We start from the raw sequence: 7,057 nt of genomic DNA on the forward strand, positions 1-7,057 counted from the left end.
CAGATGACCCTGCAAAACCATATAGATGTGTGGATGAAGGTTTCATCAAGTCTTGATCCACCTTCAATTTTTGATACACTTTGTAAGAAATTAGGTCAGCTGCAGACCCTGTATCAACCAAAATTCTATGCACTTCCCGACGTGCAATCTCTACCTTGATGACTATGGCATCATTATGGGGTAAACAAACGTCTCTTTCGTCCTCCTTGCTAAAGGTGATAGAATCTTCACCATTCAGCTTTTTTCGCTTCTGCGTCTCTCCGGTTCCAACAAATTTGGATTTTGTTTTCAAACTCCGGAGTGATTCGGGCTCTGGTCCCCCGAAGATGGTAAGGATCGGTGACCGAGTAGCTTCAATCACCTCCTTGCCCTTCTTAGACTTCGGGGCCTCCCTTGATCGTTCTAAACTAACCGAACGATCCCTTTTAGGAGCAGCCGCGCGTGGCTCATGTGCCTCCTCCCTCATTCTGCTAACAAAACCGGACAAATGTCCCTGAGATATTAATCTCTCAATATCTGCTTTCAGATGACGACAGTCATTTGTATAATGACCATAGTTCTTGTGGAATCAGCAATACTTTTCTCGATCCTGCTGTTCTCCGGGTTTCAAAAGAATTTTAGGCGGCCACTTCAAAATATTTTTTCTTTTGATGATATTTAAAATATCAGCCCGAGGAACATTCAATGGAGTATACTCACTTTTACCGGGAGACCTTTAGCGCCAAGCCTGAGATTTTCCAACCCGATCACGGACATTTTTCTTTGGCTTCTGCTTCTGCTCTGGAGCCTTTTGTTCCTTATTGGAGACTTTATTATCTCCTTGGCGCGCGTCTAGAATCTCCATGACTTCAGCCTGCTTCTGGCATCTCTGTACCAACTCAGCATAAGTCGCAGGCATATCCTGTAGTAATAACTCCAGGAGTTTTCGATTAGTGAGTCCCGTGAATAGAGCAGTTTTGGCTACTTGCTCATCCAAATTTTCTATCTCCATCGTTACTTTGTTGAATCTTTTCAGAAACTCTCTGATTGATTCGTTCTTTCCTTGTCTGACAGTAAACAAGGTTTCTTCCGTTTTCTTGACCTGTATTCCACTCTGGAATCGCCCTATGAATTTGCGCGCCAATTCATCAAAGTTTACGATCCTTCCAGAGGGGAGGTTTGAAAACCACTTTTGTGCTGCTCCAGTTAGAGATGAACCAAAAACCTTGCATAAAATTTCATCAGAATTACCTGAAACTGCCATGGTCTGTTGGTAATAGCCAATGTGAGCTGTTGGATCTCCGGAGCCATCGAATGTACAAAAGGTAGGCAAACGGAAGTTATGGGGAAACTGATATCCCGCAATTGGCTCGGCAAAAGGGGTCTTCCGAATGACTAAGTAAATATCCTCAGTTATCCTGCCCTTAGCCAACTGCCCTAATTTCTCATTGATGTTGGCCAATTCCTGACCAATCTGGGTCGGGTGATCTTCAGCAATATGATCACGACCTCGATTAACACGATCATCCCGTGCTATCCGATCATCACGAACAGCCCGTCCTTCCCGAACATTCCGCTCGTCGCGAACAACTCGATCATCACAAACGGTTCTTCTGACAGTTGGTGAGTGAGTTCTTACCTCTGTATCCAACCTTGTATTTGAATCAGTTGTACTCTCTTGCGGTCTGTCGAACCGATCGTCTCGCCTAGGTTGATCGTCAATCCTCCTAGGTCCTCGGTCTCCTTCACGAAAATTCTGACCGATATTCCGGTCTTCAGCCAATCTTTGATCACGTGGTAACGCACGTCTCCCTGAATCGCGTTGATCAGGTTCTTGTGGTAAAACCACTTGTCTGGTGAGCAGGCGGAGTGCTTGGCTCACCTCCAAAAGTTGAATCTTTACCTGATCCAATTGATCTTGGAATGTATCAGGAGGATCACGTCCTCTCTGACCACCATCTACCTCGATAGGATTTTGACTTCCCTGGGGAATATCTGGATTATTCGCTCCAGGGATCTGAACACCGGAATTGCTGCGTTTGGGGCAGCTGCTGCGGCTGCTGATCTAGTCACCATGGCTTTTCAAGTCGTTTCCCACAGACGGCGCCAAATGATGCGTCCAAAATCTGCTCAGCCCTTAGATCTCCTCGTGATGACCTGCAAAACGAAAGCGTCAAATGTGGCCCAACCGCGGGGGTCGGGAGTCCACCTCCGAAGGCTGAGTCAGTTGATGAACTTAGTCACAAATGGCTCTGCTAGAAGCACAGAGCTAAGGAATAAAGAACTGGGAAAGGTGATCTAGATCGTAAGCCGCTGATAGTTTAAGTCTATCAGTATGTATTTGAACCTGAGTCTCAGATTGTGTGTTTTCGATCCCCTCACCTCGTATGGTAGTGAGGTTTATATAGAGTGTACCTTCGAATCTTCTTTGTTGGATGCACTTGAGCCTTCTTCGGGTAGTCGTTGGATCTTAACAGTTAGATCCGTTGAGCAATAGACTTCTACTAGTTTGGACTAGTAGAGGACTCCTGAGATAACCTTGTAGGTTATGTGATGATTATCCCTTCGATAATGATTAGCCGCAGCCGTCAATTCGAGTCTGCCATCATTAGGGTAATTACCCTAATCCATAAGTAGGATTAGGGCGTGCTTGTAGCTGAATAAGTTTTCTTCCTCAGCAAGCCATCTTCTGGATCCGGTTCGCTCGGGAGCGAGTCGGTTCCTCTGCCTCGACAGGGGTCGAGGGTCGAACCAGGTATGAACCCGGTTTGATCATAATTTCTCCGTATCAGATGGATACCCAAATAACTCTATTTACGAGATTTTAATGGAAGCGAAGGAGCCCGACACCTGTTTTGGTTATTTTGTTGAGAGTGGGGTGGGGGTTCAATTTGATCAGATGGGTCAACAACCCGTTTAGGCTATTAAAATTTACAAACATATATCTTATGTTCTGTTATTAGGTCAATGTGAAGATTAGGATTTTTGATTTAGGGTTTTTGATGAAAGTTTTGGAATCCCGTTTTAGCATTTGGTTGAGAGATCTATATTAAAGTCTTCTTGCTACATAGTGCAAAATTTTCTTTTTCATGCGTGACGTTGTCATGCAGCACACCACATTAAATTTCTATGTTTCTGTTGATTTATATTTTGTTTCTAATTCATGATTACTTAATATTTGTTTATATTTTGTTTCTAATTCATGATTACTTAGTATTTGTTTATATTTTGTTTCTAATTCATGATTACTTACTATTTGTTCTCAAAAGTGTAACAATTATGTATGACCAAATTATATATATTTTAACAAATGAGTCATTGTTTTTACATAAAATTTTATTTGAAAATATTATATGATAAAATTTTGCTTTATAAATATAAATTTGTACGTTGGAAAGTTTCTCAATATATTTTTTTAAAGAAAAGATATATTGGATTTACTTTTCAAAATCAAAGATTTTAGTGCTTGACGTTCTAGGTGAAGATATATACGTTTATTGAGTTTACCCATATAAAAAGAAAAGTCAATTTTATTTTTTATTAAATATTTTCAAGGAAAGCTTTATCACTCAGAGAAAATAAATGCTAGAAACCATAAAATAATCTAATTTTGTATATTGAAAGTCTTTGTGGAGGTGGACCCAAGAATTAAACTCTTCTAATTTACTGATCAAAGCAATAATTAATGGATCGTGTGTAATTAATGAATAACTGTGAGATAGTTTAGAATATCATTCAAATCTAAGATCCACATGCTTAATTGTGTTTAATTTGATTTTGACTTTGTTAACAGGCCAATCAAGAAAAATTAAAATAGAAGCAACAGTGAAATTGTATCTCTGATGAGATGAGATGAAATTGTCAGAATGTATTAAAGTTTTACTTGTTGGTTGTTTGTTTGATGAGAACTCTGATTGATCCCACAACAACTGGATCTGCAATGCATTTGTATGCAGAGATCCTATTTTACAACAGACTGCTAGCATATGCTTATCTTCTGTTTTGTATTGGCATTTAATTTTTGGGGAAACCCATGATTTTAACATCAATCAAATTGCATTTTTCCACCCTTAAAAATGGTAATTTAAAAAAAGGGTAATTTTCATTTGGACCCCCTGAGATTCCTCTTCACCCATCTTCTTCATTGATTGTAGACAAAAATGGTTTGACAAATAACATGTTGGAAAACATACACCGAGGTGAGGTGGGGTATGATTTTGGAGAAGAGATTGACATTGCGTTGTAGTAGGTTGAGTCTGGATTCTCCGACAATCTGACGAGCACCAACGGTAACTATATAGAGATCAGACCCGGCGGTGACGGAATAATCAAAGGAAGCTACGATCTGATCTCTGTACCAAGAATTTTTCGACCACCTTTGTGTAGAGGTCTCTAGGTTTATAGGTGGCCGGCAAGGCATTGAAATAACTGTGGCGAGTGGTATTCTTGGCGAACCCGTCAAACAGCAGCAAATGAAACCGTAAATGCTAGAAAGAGGGAAAAGAGAGGAAGGGAGAAATTAATTACATATATAGAATTCTTTCTTTCAAGGTGAAGATATATCCAAGGTTTAAAGTATCGGTATCGTGTAGCGTATCGGTAAGGTGATTTTAAGAGATGTATCGTCCTGCATCGAGTATTGTATCGTTTTGACTAATGTATTTTAGTGTAATTTAATGGAGGGACGTATCGATATGTATCGTATCGGTTGGGTCAAATATGGATACGTATCGGCTAGTATCGTATGGTATCGTGAGATACTTTAAACCTTGGATATATCTCTTCTTGGAAATTAAAAAAGGTTAAGCAAGGCGGCATTGTTGATGGAGATGCAGCTAGCTTTGGGCCCAAGATTCTAATTGATGTCGTCCTGGTGCTACTGGGATAATCTACGAGAGAACCATAGCAGTGGGTGACTGGGCTTCTTTCAATCCTCTCACATCGCTATTGGGATAATCCTTTGATCCCTTAATTACTCCACTGTTGGGTCTGATCTCTGTATAGTCACCGCTGGTGCTCGTCAGATCGTTGGACAATCCAAACTCAACCTGCTACAACACAATGTCAATCTCTTCTCCAAAATCATACCCACCTCGCCAAGCACTCTCGATGGGTGTATGTTTTCCGAGACGTTATTTGTCAAACCATTTTTGTGCCGTTTGTTCAATTCAATCAATGAATAAGATGGGTGAAGGGGGAATCTCTTCATCAATCCGGCTAAATTCTACTTAAGTAAAAAATAAAAATGGCAAATTAGTCATAAAATTAATAATTTGTCCTTATAATGATTTTTTCTATAATACAGGGGAGGTAGATGCAAGTCTCGATTTTTTTGGACTAAAAATGACATAGACCAAACCTCAGGGGTCCAAATGAAAATTACCCTTAAAAAAAAATTCATTTAAAAATTTGGAATTGAACAAGTAATATGACTTGCTGTTGCATGTACTATTAAGGTAAATTGCAATACGGCCTTAGATCGTCACAAAGACAAAGGAGGGATGAGCGTCATTATTAGGGATCATAGGGGACAATGCAGTGAAAACTCTCTCAATAACATTGATCTAACGAATATCCTTAGGAGGCACGATACTCTTGTAGACATCTTGCCTGAAAGACCTTGTCAGCTTTGTGCATGACAAGTTTGTCGAATTCCATTCAATAACTTCGAAACTTATGCGTTTTTTATGCTTCTGTTTTTGCACAAGATTAACCTCAATAAACCATAGTCCTCCATACAGGGCCTACACCAGCACAATTAAATATGTGGAAAGTCATATCAAAGTAACTGGGATTTTTTTTTAACTTCAGAAAAAATTAGATGATATTTTTTTGTTCTCTTATGCTTGTAAGTTCTTGGGAGCAACAAAAAAAATCCCTATGCCGGTATGTCTGGAAGTAGGGCAGCAACTGGGCCAGGTTGGTCCGGACTTTTGCAATCCCAAGCCCAACCCTATATGTTCTAATTTGAGTCCATTCCCGCCCTGACCCTAGTTTAGGGCTAAGAATTATTGTCTTTAGCCCCTAAGCCCTACAGGGCCCAGCCAAACCCATTCTCGTCCTAATTTGCCCTAATTGGGTCGGGTGAGGATGGGTTGGCCCTGATTGGCCTTAGCCCTGACCCTGATTGGCCTTGTCCTTGACCCTAATTGGCCCTGGTCTTGACCCTGATTAGCCTTGTCCTTGGCCCTGATTGACCCTATCTTGGCCTTAGCTTTAATTGGTCCTATCCTTGGACCTAAAATATCAAATGTAAATTCAAAATAAATATCACAAAGTAAACTAAAAATAAAATTCATAAAAATATAAAATGATTCAAGCTCGTACAAAATGATAAAATAGTCAATAAGTTGATAATGTTGCCTTAAACATAAATAAATTCATACTCCATAATTCTATATTGAGCTCTAAAAGTCCCCCATTGCTTTAGTGATGAAAATTGAAAATCTCTCCCGTTGATATCCTTATTCATAAATAAAATAAAATAAAAATCCATATTCAAAATTTTGTTAACAAGTAAATCAAAATAATTTAGCATTGATATTTTTTTTCGTAGTTAAAGAAAATGATATTTTAGTTACAAACATAGCTATCTGTGCTTAATAAGTTTTTTTTCCCTGAAATATTACATTGGAGGCAAAAGAAAAATGTCAATATTCATGATGAGAAGTTGGGACGTAGATTTGTTAGATATTAATTCTCTATATACTAGCTTTTATTATTTATAATATATTATCCAGTCTTATTTTAGAACTAAAAATTACTTAATTTTTAAAAATAAAAATAATATAAAAAATAAACTCATAGTAGACTATGATCAAATGACTGAAGGTCAAAGTCGAGACTCAGAGTTATATCAATATTAATATGAAGATTAGGGTAAAAATCTAGTACATGATCAGGGTCAAATTAAACATTAAGACTAGAGCCAAAATTAGGGTCAGGATCGAGCCAAATCAGATATGCTTACTACATTGTTAATAAAGATATAATTTATTTTTATTAATTTTTTACAAAACATTATTATGTTTTAAAATTTGACACGTGTCAAGTATTCACCCATGTGGATTAAAATTAA

The sequence above is a fragment of the Hakea prostrata genome, chromosome 2, assembly GCF_041222555.1.
Source record: "Hakea prostrata isolate BN-2017 chromosome 2, UWA_Hpros_2, whole genome shotgun sequence".
NCBI classification, from domain to species: domain Eukaryota; kingdom Viridiplantae; phylum Streptophyta; class Magnoliopsida; order Proteales; family Proteaceae; genus Hakea; species Hakea prostrata.